We start from the raw sequence: 17,641 nt of genomic DNA on the forward strand, positions 1-17,641 counted from the left end.
TAATATTGATCTATGTAATAAGGAAAGCAACTCCACACATTATTCAATTTCTTAATTTTTTGCGTTTAGTGTGTTTTGCATATTTGAAAGTGTATTTTACGTTTCCCTGTTTTGTGTACAGAACTGATTAGCCATGGCTAGACACCGCTGTTGTAACCTCCACAAATGTAATAATCTCCACAAATGTAATATCAACCACAATTGTAATAAAATGCACCCATAAATGTAATATCGCCCATAAATGTAACAAAAATCAACCATAAATGTAATAAAAACACCAACCACAAATGTAATAAATGGTAACCATAAATGTAATAAAAAAATCACCCATAAATGTAATACTTATCAACCATAAATGTAATAAATCTATTTTGTCGTTGCAATTGAGGAATTAGCCCTTAAATATTGATCTATGTAATAAGGAAAGCAACTCCACACATTATTCATTCTTAATTGTTTGCGTTTAGTGTGTTTTGCATATTTGAAAGTGTATTTTACGTTTCCCTGTTTTGTGTACAGAACTGATTGGCCATGGCTAGACACGCTGTAATCTGAATGTCAGTGCAGTCTCTACTCCAGAGTGGGGAAGACTGTATAACACTACGATCCTTTAACGCCGTTTTTTTCGAAAATTGCCGTACTTTTTAATCAATGGCCTCAAATTCGTCTTCAGTGGATAAAGTGTGTGGAATATCGATAGATTGTCTGTATTCCTATGTTGTCCCACTTGAAGTTTGTTCCTTCACTAGGGATGCCAGGATGTCTAATTTTGTTCTACTGTGTTCAAGGTAGTGTTCGTATTGTTTTTTACTAGATTGAAATATATGTTCTCGTCAACATGTTTTGGGTCGTAAGTTTCTGTTATAAGGTTTTATATTTCTCTGTTATTTGTTCTGAGTCATCTGTCATAAACTTTGTGTGGTATCACTGGTTGACGAGTTATTTTGACGCTTCCTTATTATGTAATTATCAGTGTCTAGAACTGCTGTTCCACTTCCATTATCTAACGGTTTGATCAGTACCTCGCCGTTTTCTGATAGCGTTCTCAAAGTATTCTATTCTGTGTTTCGGAAAGGAAACCTAGTTTCAGGAAAGTATGCAATAACATTACACTAGTCTTATTAAAGTTATTATTTACTCAGAAGGGCAGTGATAACAAATGATACATATGCAAGTTCAAGTTTATTACATTTATGGTTGATTTTATTACATTCATGGTTAATTTGTTTATTACATTTGGGTTGCGGGTTGTTACATTAATGGTTGACTATTTTATTACATTTGTGGTTGATTTTATTACAATTGTGGTTGATATTACATTTGTGGAGATTATTACATTTGTGGAGGTTACACGAGGGGGACTCCCCTTTCGAGCGCTCCACCTTCGCCCTGTTGCGCATTCTACCCTCTCCTACTATCACATATCTCGGTGAAAAGCTTCCTTACCGTCCATTTATATTTGAAAATAATTGATTAACAACTGCCGGTACCATGGTGCCAGGCTGACGCCAAATTTCAGACCGTAAGAGAAATTCGAGAGAACCTGCTGCATCTCGATTGAATATTAAGTCCCGCCCACATCGCAACGTCATAGAACTAGGTCACTCTTATTTATAGAAATACCCTCAGGGCAGGTGACGCAGCACAAATTACCAGAAGCAGAACTGAGGCAACATCGCTATTATATTTCAGTCTACATTATAACATAAGGTAATTATACCACTAATTAGTTCACAGGACAACAATATTGCCTCGATTTACGTACTACTTTGAGGGACTTCTTTAATACGTCGTCGTCTTGGGGAACATACGTGTACACAGCTAGTAATTTCTGTATGTCCAACATGCCTATCTCTAGACGCAAACTGTATCAGTGAAGTACGAAGGATTTGTCGCCCGATATAGCATTTCCAGGCATTAGTACAACACGATCCCGCATGGTAGATGATTTGCCGAGCTATCGAACAAAGAACAATTACGTTTATGCAAATGTACATCGGCATTTCAGTGTCGGATTAAATAGTTGTCAACAAGGTCTTGTGTCGCACCTCTTGCCCGCTGTCCGAACGACAATCGGGACTTCAGGAGAAAATATCTTTATATTTATACACACACAGTCTCATAGTGACTGCACCGTATGTCAGGATAACCTTTTCCTATATATGTATCGTTCATAACTGTTTGATCAATAGTATTTTGAAAATGTATTTGCCTTAAATTTGTCCTATGTGCTGGGTACTGGTAATACTCAGTTGTCAATTATTAACTTAGCGTACCATTGTTACAATAGTTCAAAGTTTGAATAGTGAACGATGTCATCGCTAATTTTAGCCGGGGATTCCCCTGCACAAGGCAGATCAATGTATTTTGTGATGGATCGGAATGCTAGCGTTGCATTAAGGGGAGAAACATTTGATTTTTGTCGGAAGGTATGGAGGAAATGGGTATGGGAGCATTTTTTTTTCCTGTCACAGTGACAGCATTTTTTTTTTCTACTGTCAGAGCTGCATCAATTTTTTTTTTTCAAATGGAGTAGCAGTGCAATATTTTTTCATTTTGTCATCAAGTTTGTAATGCGTTGTATATAAGGGAGCCGTTATTATTTACGGCCTGAAACTCCAGAAAATTTCAAGTGAACCCCCCCCCCCCTCGCCAACCATGATTAATTTGAGTACCTCCCCTCTCTAACTCTGAAATTTTGATTGATCGCCCCACTTAGAATTAATACAACATGTATTTGTAAAATTTACAAAATACAGCAACAGTAAAGACCTTTGAAATCCTGATGTACTCTGCTGAGACTATCACAGTTATCTCATATGGTTCAAAAAGGTGAACCCATCAAAATGAAATTGAAGTCACAATAAAAAAAAGATAGAAAAGCTCACGCAGTATTAACCATATAGTATATTGTTTAATTTGGGATGGGTATTATGACAGGTTTTCACTAGAATATCTGACTAGGCAGATTTTGAAAGTACATGGGGAGAAAAACCCGAGAGGCTAGGGGGAAAGTGTCAGAGGGGCTTTCCCGTATCTTGCATGGAAAGGTTAAGATATTGATGTGTGCAATGGTGCAGTCTGGTGCTATCTGAGAGGTGTTTTTTTAATTTTTTTTACTAAGTGAACTGTTAGAAACCCTCAAGGGGAGAGCACGAGAGGGGTTTCCCCCTCTATTGGAAATTTTGAGAAATTGATGTGTTTAATGGTGCAATCTGAGAGGAGTTTCAATTTATTCGCCAAAATAAATTGAGTAACCCGTCCCCCTTCTTCCTCTCCACATTTTGAGTAACGCCCCCTGAAGTTTTCAATTTTTTAGTGACCCTCTCCCTTGTATTTCATTACATTTGTTGTTCCTCATTTTTCATTGTCAACTTGTTCATCTTTCCTAATATATTTATATTGAGAGAATAATATATTGGTTTTAACACTAGTTTATTGAATCCTGTCTTGTGTTTTAAATTTTCACAATTTACAGAAGTCAACTAGTCCCCTTTAGATAGTGCCTATGCCATTGAGATATTGCAACAGAAATCCTAAAATATGATTTCTTGGGTCAGAAAGGGAAGGAAAACATTGAGTGCACTGAGGTTTAAGTGACCTATGTAGTGCATGCTTATATCATAAGTGCTGGGGAATAAAAAAGATTTGCTTGTGGTAAAAACATTTGCGCCGCCTATGGCTGGCGCGCCGGCAAAGAATACATGAGAAATATGGTTTCCAAATTTTGCTAATTTCTGGTGCATTGTGACAATTTTATTTTTAATTTTCTGTCTGTTATGACAATTTTTTTCTTCAGGCCATGACAGGATCAATTTTTTTTCTTCTATCTCACCTGTTGACAATTTTTTTCCTAAAAATCCTCCATATCACACCCCCAGATATCAAATGGTTCTCCCCTTACTTAAATGATAGATTCGTAAAATCACTAAATGCAAGTTTTGGCTAAACTGGTAATTATAAGATGTGGTAAATACTCATTGTTTGAAGACAGTTTGATGGGATAACACATTTGCTGAAGGAAACGTATGCTATCAGGAAGAATAACCGACCATTCAAAAAATTTAGCTACTATAGACTATAGTCTATAGAATCTATTGGGATTGGTATCCGTCTGGAGTGTAGTATTGTCTATATGTATGTATGTATGTATGTATGTATGTATGTATGTATGTATGTATGTATGTATGTATGTATGTATGTATGTATGTATGTATGTATGTATGTATGTATGTATGTATGTATGTATGTATGTATGTATGTATGTATGTATGTATGTATGTATGTATATGGCGTCCGTCCACTCAAAAGAACCGCAGTACTTACTGATTTGATATTTGTTGTGTTGATGAAAAATATGATTATGAGAAACTTCTTTATTTAATTTTTTGATATTGTTGAAAATATGCAAATTAGGCGTTTTTGGTAAAAAAACTTCTTCTTCATAACAGTTGGTCAGACAGGTTTGATATTTGGTATACAGGTCTCTAAGGATAACCCAAGTTAGATTTGTTCAAATTGTGATGAAATATGGAAATCTGTATTTTTAAGGAATTTTTTGTCATTTTTGGTCAAAACTTTATTTCATCAAGAACCACTCATCTGACAGCTTTGATATTTAGTATACAGGTTCCTACAGATGAACTAAATATGATATATTGAATATATGATGAAATCTGCAATTTTGTATTTTTGGCGCAATTTTTGCCATTTTTGGTCGAAAAATGTGTTTCACAAAAACGACTTGTCTGATGCTTTGATATTTGGTATACAGGTTCCTAGGGTTGTCTTAGTGTGATATATTAAAATTTGATGAAATCTTCATTTTTGTATTTTGGGGTCATTTTTTGCCATTTTGGTCAAAATATTTGTTACTCAAAATTACTCATCTGATAGCTTTGATATTTGGTATATAGGTTTCCTAGGCTTAATCTTAATGTAATATATTGAAATTATGATGAAATCATCAATTTGTATTTTTGCAGCTAATTTTGCCATTTTTGTCAATGAGCTATCAAAGATATCCACCTTCTTCATCAATACATGTGTCACAAAAAGTTATTCTCTACATAACACAGCAGACGAGCTCTGTCAACTGTTGGGTCGCTTGTTTTTTCAAAACCGCTTGTCAGACAGCTTTAATATTTGGTTTACAGGTCCTAGGATGACCTTAGTGAGATAATTTCATACAGTCAGGAAATACTTAATTTTGTATCCATGTTTATAGTAGCTTCAGGACTTTTGCCCTATGTTTTTATTATACAGCAGAAATATTACTTAGTTTCTCAGGATATTTATATTTCTGTCATGAAAACGCAAGTGCGTGTAACAGATGAAAGGGAGTCGGATATATACTGTCTTGTCTTTACATATCAAGTTGCTGCATTTACATCGATGCAAGTCTTCCAGTACATTCTACAAGGATAAGAAAAATTCACAGGAACATTACTCATGTATTTTTCAATATATGCCTTATAAAGAAAGATTCCAGCATCAGATCACCAAAGTAAACAGACAAAATTTAGCTAAAGTCAATAAACAATTTGAGCTTCAGATTGAAGAGCAAGATGGCGCGAACCTGTGGATTCAGGCGTCGCTCGACAGGTAAGCGATGCATTTCTATCAAATCTGGTAAGCATATTAATTAATATATCAAATTAATATTTCTATGTACACTTTCAAGCGAAAAATATTGAGAGGGAGCCTTAAGTTATTACAGGGGGTGGGCCGGGGGTAAACCGCGCACACCTGTACTGTAAAACGTGAACCCTCTCTCCCCCATCCTCCTGTCTACATGTGACCCTCCCCCAACCATTGCAGTATTCTCCCCAGGAATAACTGAAACAGTATCAGCTAATTTAATAACAATTGGTTCAATTGCTATGTAGTTAGGACAAATTAGGGAGGGGAGGGGGTTGTTTTGGAGGGACAGTCGCAATTTATCACGCAAGCATTTTTGAATAGATATGGTATTTCATACATTTGAGTGAGGGTCACCATATTCTTGTGCAACTACAAGAAGGCAAGATGTGGCTGATACAGTGCTTCATCCAAAAATATCACATCATAATTCGTTGAGTCTATCAGGCAAATTATTGACAATTTTCCACTACAAAACATGCTATATCTGTATATTTTATATGTTTGATAATGTATTTAAATGTACTTGCTTGAATTGGGAAGTAAAATGTGCATTTGTGTACAAGAAATTGATTTCTGAATTTCATCTAAAAAGTTGGTTCACTATCCATGGTGTCTATGATGAAACTATGAATATTTTTTTTTCAAAATCAAAACTAGGTAAACTTGTGCATTGTGTACACTTGATTATTGGTATTAAAGTTCATGATTAAACTAGAGTGTTTCAAGTCTATGGTTGTGCAAGAAATTTGATTTTGGAATTTCACCGAAATGTCGATTTTCTATCATGGCAGTCTATGATGAACTATGAATAATGTTTTTCGAATACAAAATTAGGTAAATCTGTGCATTTATGTATGCTGCAGTGATTATTGATATTAATGTCTTGATTAGACTAGAGTGGTTATAAGTCTATGGTTGTGCAAAAAATTGATTTTGGAATTTCACTGAAATGTTGATTACTGTACATGGGTCTATGAAGACTAATATATCTTTGACAATCTTGTTTGACTTGATAATTGATATACCTTTTCCACCTGTTGCATATGTTTCTGTCTCTTGTCCTTTCATCAGTTTTAACTGTTCAAGCGTTTAATGTGCGATACCACTGCATCTTCTTTGCTTAATTGTGAAATGTATTGATAATGTAGATGTATTTGAAAGAATCGGTGTATTTCGTTGGTGATTTCCTATTCAGGAATATAACAACAGAAATCAAAGGTTTGGCCATAAAATCAGCTTCTGTCAAATTCCCTCCCCCAAGATAGTTTTATAAAAAATGAACCTCCCCCTTGAACACTTGTATAAAAGGTGACCCCCAATTGCCCCGGCTCACCCCCCCCTGTAATTTCTGAAGGCTCCCTTACTTTTACCAGTTCGATATTTTATACCTGATATGATACTGGCATTTCGTCAAAGTTGCGTGGGAATAAGTGATCAATTCATTATTCATTATTAAATTGCTTGTCTCTATAAACAATAATGCATGAGTTAATATGAGTTTGTGTAAGAGCAAGCTGTCCTGTGGATCTTCCAAAGTTTGTCTCTGAATTTTTTAAAACCTCCTTAAACAACTTTTATGCTACAAACCTCCAGAGCAGTGAATTTAACCCTAGTTGATTTCTTTAAATTGTGTTCCAAAAAGAAATAAGCAAGATATAAAAGACACACTCTTTGAAAGAGCCCTGTGCTTGCACCCAGCAAGTTTTGAGTCAAATATTTTGAAGTATTGAGACAAAACATAAGGAAACTGATTTTTGAAAGGTTATGCAAATTACCTGTCACGTGGATAGTTATGTAAAAAATGGTGACACTGTGGTTACCAACATTTATCCCTATATTTAGACTTTCGAAAATGTATGATTTATGGGGTTCTGAGCTTATTAATCACCAGGGAATTGTTACATAAAAAGGTAAATTTCTTGTCTTGGAACATTAAGTGAAACCGTACAATGGAGTTTTCAAGTGGTACTCTCAGTACAGTTTTGAAAACGAAGATCGGAAAAAGATTAAATCATATCCTATCAAGCATTAACTTGAAGTTGATTTCCTCGCTGAGCTACTCAGAGCCTTACAATCATATACTTTCTTTTCCGAAGAGATGAAGAGGATACAGAAGAAAGGCAGAGCGTATGAGCAACGAGTTGGAAGACACTTGCAACGAAATTTATCAAGAGGCCATAAGATCTACGAACAGCAAACACTGACTTCTAGAAAGCGTCCGGACTTTGTGATAGAAAACCGTAGAGCTAGGCGATGTATTATTGAAGCGAAAAATTACAAAAGCAAGCGGAAAATAAGCAAACGTGATGTGAAGCAAGTAAAAACATATATGAAAGAAACTAGATCTTGTGGGGGCATAATTGCTACCCGCATGGAAGATGCACGAAAGGGGCATCGGCTGCAGCTCGAAAAAGTAACATATGCTTCAAAAAGTTTTAAATAATATTTCAACTACAGTCCATCTAAAACCCTGCTTATTTGTGGTTGATTTTTTTTTCCCATGAAACAAAATTAAAATGTTTTAATACAAGTGACAATTCATTAACCCTTTGCACCCTGACCCCCTGGTACTCTATGACGTAGATGCCAATATGCTAATGATACAAAGTAATATGATTAATACGAACTCAAAGTAGAAATATCAGTGGACTTATTTGATTTATAAGTCAAAGCCTACTTGAGTTAAACCCGACTCGCATGTCATGCATGCTTTTTGTTCACTTTGATCCTTGGATGTGTGCTTTAGGTCATCACATATATAACCATATTATAATGTACTTGTATATGTATTGTATATGTTTATCTATGTATCGATATCTATGCAGGTACCTTGATGTATGTGTTTTGTGTACGGACTTATATTAACAGCCTCTGTATTGTGATGAGCACGATGTAAGCTTTTGTACATGTAGGTTTTTGTTAGCAGTATCAAATCATTTTTTACTCCTACGTTATTCATTATGATAGATAAATTTATCATCGTCGAGAAAATATTTAAAGATGCTCCACGTTCCTGTTTGCATGCATTTTTAAATCTAGTTGTGACAAAGTGTCATGCCATTATTCAAGAGCTGTCATTACTATTCATGAGGGCATGTATATCTATCTTGGCCCACGTGTACTAAAGGCAGTCTCCAGCTTACCATCACTCTATGTACGTAGCCTAGTGTATAATAAAAAAGTAGCATCTTAGATTATAGTACTTGCTGTTTCCAGTCGTCCTTACATCCCTTCATCATTAGAATACCAGCCTTGCCGGCCCCGACACGCTACCACATACCGACAATGCCACTATAACTGTGGTTATATCACATTGGAGCCAGCCATTGGATTCTAACTCACATTCTCAAGAGGACTTGGAGGAAACCTGGTTAACAAAGCTTAACCCGTGGTAATTTATAAGCCGTGTACGAAACATGCTTGGAACTTTAACAAATAACTGTGTGCTACTAAAAGCTGAGAGACTCGGAACGAACACTTCTGTGGTTGTTGTAACCGACTTTGCTACAAGCAGCAAGTTAAATATCTGCTGCTGGAAACTTTGGAAAGTTATCTGCAGTGGGGAGACTGTTGTCATGTTGTGTGTGTTTGGTGTGTGCAGCATAGCAGAGTCCCCGTCCACTGAGATACAGTTTTGGCGGAACTGAATTTGCTGATCAACTCAATACTGGTTCAGAAGTTTCCATGTTGCCGTGTGTACAGAGTTGATAAACCAGAGACTGGAAGTTAGAGTGTCAGCATCATCCAGGATAAGACTTTGAGCTGATAAAAGTCAACCATCGCCAGCAGAAGACAACAGTTCATAGTCAACGGTAGACAATTAAGAAGACAAAAGATTTTTTGTGTGAAGTGAACTTAATTGAACTTTGCCATGGACACTGTCATTAAAGCAACGGGACTTGCTTTTTCATTGTTCCGGAAAATTTCTGTGTGCAGGAAATTTCCCACACATTTTTGTTTCAGTGTTTAATTAATTTTTCAGTATACGCGGGAAGACACACACTGTTGACGCAAAAGACTGTAAGTACTTAATAAAGACCTATTCAAACAAAGTCTTAACGATCTAAAGATAGCTTGTTTTTCTGGGGTGAACGCCCCTTAACAAAGTACCTGTGTAAATCGTACGACAGAAATCTGCATTTCTGTGATTGTGCAATTGTGTATCTTTTCATTAGCTCAAAATAAAAAAAAGCCGTGGGAAATACTAGCTATTCAATTAAGAAATTTACACTAGCTTGGTGGGTCAACACAACAGTGTGTTGATACCATTGCATTCTAGTGGTGATCAGGTAAGTGTATATCATTTACTACAGCTGTGTACGAAGGGTGCATTGAGTGAGTGATCTTATGCCCCATAGTGTGACTGAAGTAAGTTTTCCCAATATGATCAGAAAGCCAAGGCCCGAAAATTAAGACACAGTATAATGATGATTATGGCGCAACAAGTGGTTTAAGTGGAAAAGAATTAACTGAAAACCTCTTGCATCAAAAGAAAAACTTCAGCTTAAATTGAATCTGTATAAACAGGAGCAGGCAAATCACACGCAGCATTTAGAGAGAGAACGCATGCGTATAGATGCAGAAAAACAGAAATTTGAGCAAGAAAAACAATTTCGTGAAATTGAACTAAAGGCAGAAAGAGAACAGCGCGAACACGATTTGAAAATGAAAGAATTAGATGTAAAAGCGAAAGCAAATTCGCATGATACGGATCGTGAGTTCAATGATTGGACTGCTAAACTCCCTCAGTTCAAAGAAGGTGACAATGTTGACACACATTTGCGTACATTCGAGAGGCTAGCTCGAACGTACAGTTGGCCTAAGAGATTGGCCAAAGAAATTAGCTCCGACTCCATTGGTCAAGGCCCAGGGAGCATATTCTAGGTTGAATGAAGACGATGCCCTGGATTATGGTAAGGTCAAGGTGGCTATACTTAGAAAGTATGAGCTCACCAGAGAGTCATGCAGAGTTAAATTCAGAGGTTGCAAACATACAGATGAAGGACATTCTGTATGTGGGGTGATATTGTTGCCGATACTTTTAACGGCTGGATGGAAACAAGTGGAATTCCGTCCTTAAGTGGTGACGAAAAATATGAACGGGATATGTAACTATTTATAATGGAGCAATTAGTTGAGGGCGTGCCCAAACAAATGCAAACACGGTTGAAGGAAAGGGATCATGAAAACTATAAGGAGTTGGTAAAACTTGGTGAGACATATAAATCTGCTCATTCTGGCGCTGCTAGCGATCAGACTGAGAGGAAGCGGGCTTCAAAAGTTTAGACAATAAAATAAGCGGCCACAGGTTGAAGGAAATAATTTTGATAACTCATCCCCGACTGTGAGAAGTCAAAGCCCTCAGCTGCATGTTATACTTGTGGGAAAACTGGTCATTTGGCAAGACATTGTCCCCAAACAAAAGTCTGATAAAATGCGTCACCTCTAAGTGTCCAAGAACATTTTCACTGGATTAAATGCCAGCAGAAATATGCTGAAATATTAAGATTAGATCGGGATAAGTTAAGAGAACTTAAAACGGCCGATCCTACTCTTGCAAAGGTGCGATCGCATGTATATCTGTCTTAACCCATGTGAATTCATGGCCGTGTTTTTCTTAGCATCACTCTATTTACGTAGCCTAGTTTATAGTGAAATAAATAGAATCTAAGATTATAGTACTTGCTGCCTCAAGTCGTCCTTACATCCCTTCAACATTGGAATACCCAGCCTTGGCGGCCCAGACATGCTACCACGTAACCGACAATGCCATCAACCTCGGTCATACAACATTTGTATAATGGTACAACGTTGTATAACAATGTTGAATGGGATGAAGGACGACTTATGGCAGCAAGTACCATAAATCTAAGACGCTACTTTATTTCACTAAACACTAGGCTACGTACATAGAGTGATGCTATACTAGAGATCAAATCTATGGCCCAGTTCAAGAATGGCATAACTCATGCTGTGGTCAAAATTGAGCTTTTGATATTTTTTGTGTTCGGGGACTGTGAAATGCATCTTGTTGTGAAAATTTTGAGTAAAACAATCAATATAACTCATGTTGTCAAGGGTACGTAACTTGAGATACGAATCTGTATTGCAAGTGAAAGTCAACGCACTAAGAGCGTAACTCAATAGTTACATTTTTTGCACGGGTAAATAGGTTTATTATCAAAATACAAAACAATGTTTAAATAATGATATCATTTATGAATATTTCATAAAAAAAAACCCAGAAAATCTACCTGAGCATTGAGAAGGAATATATAAGTGAGTACGCACTATGAGAGAAGTAGTCATGATAAGGTTACGTCCTTTTTGCTCAAAATGCTAAGCGCCAGACCGGGCGTGACCCGATTTGCTTTTAATTTCCATAAATGATAAACATAATTATGTTATTCATATATGACATTTTATATAATGTGTAATTCACATCAAACTTGATACTTGATCTGGCTGCAGTAACTACATTTGTGGTCAAAGAGTAATCAAAGACGCCGACAGCTACAGTGCATGCAATGATAGCATAACCAATTTGAGACATGAGTTTGCACACAAAGTGTTCAACAGTGTACCCATACAACAATTGCTGAACAAAGTGATGTAAAGTGAGAATACAAGCTTGAAGGCAGTAAACCTGCCGACTGCACCAAAAAGATTTCTGTAACTTCTGATTGAACACAGTCATACTTAATACTTTTTCCATAAAGCTAAATTTATGCTGATTAAGGCACATTACCGAACACCACCTCCAACTTTCCTAAATTTACTTACACCGAAAGAAATTATAAAAGAAGTAAGATTACATAGACGATATGCTAATCTCTCTATCTCCGTGAACTGGCATTCACTGATCACATACTGATAGACAACTATAGCCACAAGGCAGCAAAACTCAGCGACGATTCCGAGCTGTGCTGACACAGTGTTTTATATCGCTGCATCAAATCAAACTGAATACACAATCCCATTAGTGACAATGTGTCAAATTTCCGCATCAATCATATCTTAAAATAAATAAAAAAATGAAACAAAGACACCATGTTATGCTGCTGATCAACAGCACAGTGTGAACTGTGAAGTGGTATTTGCATTGCCTGCACGTAAAAGCAACTCACATGTACAAGTATCAAATGGTCGTCATTTATGAAACAACAACATGGCAGTGAAAGTTGTAATAGTCACCGGTAAAAACTCTTCACAGATGAAAGGATAATTGCTTCAAACGAATGAAACTGCAGGTTTTAGAGGAGGAAAACCAATGGCGGATGCGTGGAGTGGGACTATTCTATTTAGGTGATGGAGATAGAGGGGTCATATGATTATAATAAACTGGAAACGTACGATTTTCCTCACAATGCTGTAACAGGAGCTTCAATGTCCCACTTGTTTTAGCGTCTTTTAACTAGTTTTTTTCTGCTCTGAAGAGTAATTTACAAACTCTAACGACCAATATACTCTCCTAACCTCTCCGTATTAGAGTTTAACTAGGGTAGAGCTTACAGACGATGTACACATACATGTATGTATATCTGTTGGTTCTACTGAGCAAGCCATCCAGTGGACCAACCCCTGTCACAAATTAGTTTATGGCACTAGTGATGATACTTATTAGTGACTTTATACACATTGTGTACCCATGGAGCACTCATGCAGCCAGATCAAGTATCAAGTTTGAGGTGAATACCAAGTGTTTTGGTAATTATCGATCAAAGTCTGAACATCATCAGTGCGACGTTGCTGGGTAATGAGCAAGTTTTGTGTTCGATTAAATAGAAAAACCACGGTAAAATTGCTTCTTATTAAATAATAAATCTTTCTTTACTAACAAAAGATGATGTGCCGTCTTTCTCATAGAAATAAAACATTTCATGGAATTACGGAAGGAAATGTATCAGAAGAGTATAATGCAAAAACTAGGTCAGATTTAATACTTAATAGTTCAAATATTGTTTAAAGCGTAATGAGACAATAAAAGTTTGCAAACTTGTAAAATCACAAGCCCATACTTATTGCTATACATAATACAGGTGTAACGTACTTAACAAAACGTTGCGATGAGGTTAAGGCGCATCTGTGCAGTATGTGTATATACTGTCTATACAGGGTGTTCAAAGTCAATAGTTATGTTCTAATTCTAAAACAATACGCAAGTGTGACATAAGGACATCAAGCGTTTTGAAATTTCGAGATCTCATCTAAATAGCTAACCGAAATTAAAATTCTAGAAAATAGTGACACTCCGAAAATTCAGCTGAAAATCAATATATCATAATATTGATTTCATGAAATCAATATTATCTGAGATCACTTGAACAAAAGTGGCGTTCTTCTCAACTTGAAATTGACAGACAGATTTTTATCGCTGCTCGTGTTGAGTATAACAGAGAGTTGGATTTGGAGAGAGCGTCATTTCATCGAAGTAAAATTGAAAACGCAAATACCAAGGAACTGTTCCGAGTTGTTGATGACATTTCCGGTGCAAAGAAATCTGCTTCCGACATTCTCCCAAATTATCATGAACTATCTCAACTACCAGCTGCCTTTGCAACAGTTTTTGAACAGAAAATAGTAGACATTCGCAAAAAACTTCAAAATGCTAGTCCTCTTAGTATTGAACCATTCTTGTATCAGAACTCCTCTCCATTCTTGAACCTTTATGTATTGATGATGTAATTTCTATTGTCAGTAAGATGCCTTCTAAATCGTGTCAACTAGATCCAATGCCCACACAGCTGGTTAAAGCATGTGTAAATGAACTAGCCCCATTACTGCTCCGTATTGTAAATTCTTCTTTTTCGTCTGGTGTTTTTCCAACTGATTGCAAAACAGCCATTGTTCGTCCACTCATTAAGAAAAGTGGACTTGATTGTAATACAATAAAGAAAAACTATCGTTCTGTATCAAATTGTAGTTTTCTGGACAAGTTTTTGGAGAAGTGTGCCTTTTTTCGTTTAAAATCGCTATCTGTCCGAAAATTCTCTGTACGGTCGTTTTCAGTCTGCTTATCGCGAGGGGCACGGCACCGAAACTGCACTTATACGCATGTTGAACGATGTCATGCTCGCTCTCGATAAACACCATCATGTCGTCCTGGTTCTTTTGGATTTGTCAGCGGCATTTGACACAATTGATCATAACATTCTACTGGGTAGGTTACGCTCTCGTTTTGGTATTCAAGGGGTTGCTTTAAATGGTTTGAATCCTTTCTGAAAGGTAGAACACAACAGGTCTCTGTCAAGTCGATGTTATCTAACAAATGCATTTTAAAGTATGGTGTACCTCAGGGTTCAGTATTGGGTCCTGTCTTGTTTCTTTGTACATGACTCTGATTGAGGATATCATCACGCGCCATGGCTTAAATTCTGTTATTTATGCAGATGATTTGGATTGTACATTGCTTGTGACATCCTTACCAGCTCCACTATTGTTCAGCGTATAGAAGCATGCGTCGATGAAATTCGTAATTGGATGATGTCCAATAAGTTGGCACTTAATGACGGGAAGACAGAGGTTGTCTGGTTTACACCCCGAAATTGTACGGTTGGTTCACAATTTGGTTCTATGAATGTACGAATAGGTGAGGCCACGATTTCGCCATCCACTGTTGTACGTGACCTTGGTGTAATGCTTGACTCGTTCGGTCTCATGGACGAGCATATTCGCTATGTTTGTAGGGTGGCATCTCATTCACTTTGGCGGATAAGTAAAATTAGAAAATTGTTAGACCAGCCCAGTGCTGAAAAATTGGTTCACGCTTTCGTCACATCGAAGTTAGATTATTGTAACAGTCTACTTTTTGGCCTACCTGCATATAAATTGAGCAAGCTTCAACACATTCAGAACTATGATGCTCGTTTGGTAACTGGACGGAAGATGGGACGTCACATTGATATGACATCTATACTCAAGGAGTTACATTGGCTCCCAGTAGAAGAACGAATCCGTTTTAAAATTCTTATTTGGTTTTTAAAATTGTCCATCAAGATGAATTCGTTCCAAATACTTATCAGAACTAGTAACAATTGATATCCCAATACATAATACCAGAAGGAGTGTCGGTGTAAGATTGAATCCCTTTTCTGTCAAAGATCACGGGAAACAACTTTCTAGAACATATGGTGACAGAGCTTTTAGCGTGTATGCCCCTAAACTGTGGAATAGTTTGCCGCCCGAACTTAGGATGATAAAGAAATTCGCTCTTTTTAAGAAGTCTCTTAAAACCATTATTTTTCGTCAATGCTACTGTTGACTTGGATATAATTTTTACCTGCATGTTTTATAGTTTATTTATTTTTTATCATTTTTAGTGAAATTTTTTAAACTACTTTCTTTGCTGTTTTTAGGTAGGATCCTTTAGTCTAGATTTTAGCTTGCTTGATTTTATCGATTGTTTTTAATTACACTCTTTCCTCTGTGAGTTATTTTGTATTTCTGCGTTTACTTTAGTTCTTCTAGTAATTTTCTGTAATGTACAGACCACTGAGACAAGGTGTGTAGTGGTCTTTAAACAATAATTATTATTATTATTAATACAGCTAAATTATTTCAAAATATATTCGTTTTGTTTTTCTTCGTGTTCATAATGTATTATGAATTTTCGTTTGTAATTGCTTACGTGTACTGTAGCTGCAACGTCGCCTATGTCTCCTGTTGCAATGAAATGTATTGGCCTTGTAAGATCAATCGTATTTCCATGTATTTCGTGTATGCATTCTCTTAAGGTAGTACATTTCTTACAAACTCTTTCGGAATTTTATTTTTTCTCAGTTATAGTAGTCCAAAACCAAGTATGTATTTTCTAAAAGCCCTCTTGTCCTTAAGCTGTCAGAAAATATATACCATATTTGGTTTGGGACTTCTATAAAAATCTGAAACTCTTGATATACAACAATACACCATATACTATTCTGTACACGTTGAGTATACTCGTACTTATACTAATAAAATGCAAAACTACAGTATACACTTGGTATGCAAAGATCTGAAGTACGTATACTCATGATCTGCATAGAAATACACAACGTATTGGAATGTTCCATATACAAAGATATACGCTGCGTATGCAATTAATATTGTGTCCATATATGTCAATATACGTAAATATGCTAAGCGAATATCAAGCATTTTGTCCAGCTCAAGTTTCTATAAGGTATATATCTACCTTCAGAAACACAGCAAAGTTTTGAGAAACAACGTAATCAGGTATTGATAGCCCTGAAACTATACAGGCATGCTATAATTTACATGTTAATGCACTCTGTTTCACTTGACATAAATTGAAAAGTGTGTAAAAAGACATCAAAGTTTAAGTCCCCTATTTGAGATCAAATGATGCTTTCTGTGGGTTTAAAGGACCACTTTATTCATCAAACGAATCAAGTGTGGCAGACATATCAGTTTTGCATGGACATTTATTATCAGAACGGTTTTCTTTACTGCAATAGGCTTTTAACACAGATAAGCAGAAAGACAGAGATAGCAACTGACAGAGACAGTCACACACAGACACAGTCCAACACACATACACAGTGAAACACAGTCCCAGACAGACACAGTCCAGAACAGACACACCAACACGTTTAGCTATATGAACACCCAAGATGAATACCAAGCTGATATTAAACCATCATTACCTATAGATTATTTTTCTAGACATATTGTCTACTCAAGACTAGAATATTGACAAAGTCACGTTTACAAAGGATATGGCAACCTAAAGGGCTACAAAATATCAGTATTAACAAGTTAGTTGTAGATTATATTGACATAATCCGGCATATAATTCTAAGTAATTACATGACACATGCAATTACTCTTTTTTCTCAAGATGTAAACATCCAACACAAGTTTATGCAGACCTTGCATGAAGTTGCATATTTTTCATTTAAAACTTTACAAATCATGTGTGCTAACGATTCTGTCCCCACGTTCATCAGCAAAGCAAGTACTACATGAAAAACCCGAAATTAAGAATTTTGAATACTTA

General features: G+C 36.3%; 1 long non-coding RNA gene across 1 annotated transcript; it reads left to right on the forward strand.

The window, feature by feature from the left end:
* The first annotated feature begins 5,174 nt into the window (after window positions 1–5,174).
* LOC139124839 (uncharacterized) lies at window positions 5,175–9,702 on the forward strand. Its single transcript, XR_011550065.1, has 2 exons — window positions 5,175–5,604; window positions 7,740–9,702. It is a non-coding gene; the product is annotated as an uncharacterized lncRNA (long non-coding RNA).
* The last annotated feature ends 7,939 nt before the right edge of the window (window positions 9,703–17,641 follow it).

The sequence above is a fragment of the Ptychodera flava genome (assembly GCF_041260155.1).
Source record: "Ptychodera flava strain L36383 chromosome 23 unlocalized genomic scaffold, AS_Pfla_20210202 Scaffold_24__1_contigs__length_23054250_pilon, whole genome shotgun sequence".
Classification (NCBI taxonomy): Eukaryota; Metazoa; Hemichordata; class Enteropneusta; family Ptychoderidae; genus Ptychodera; species Ptychodera flava.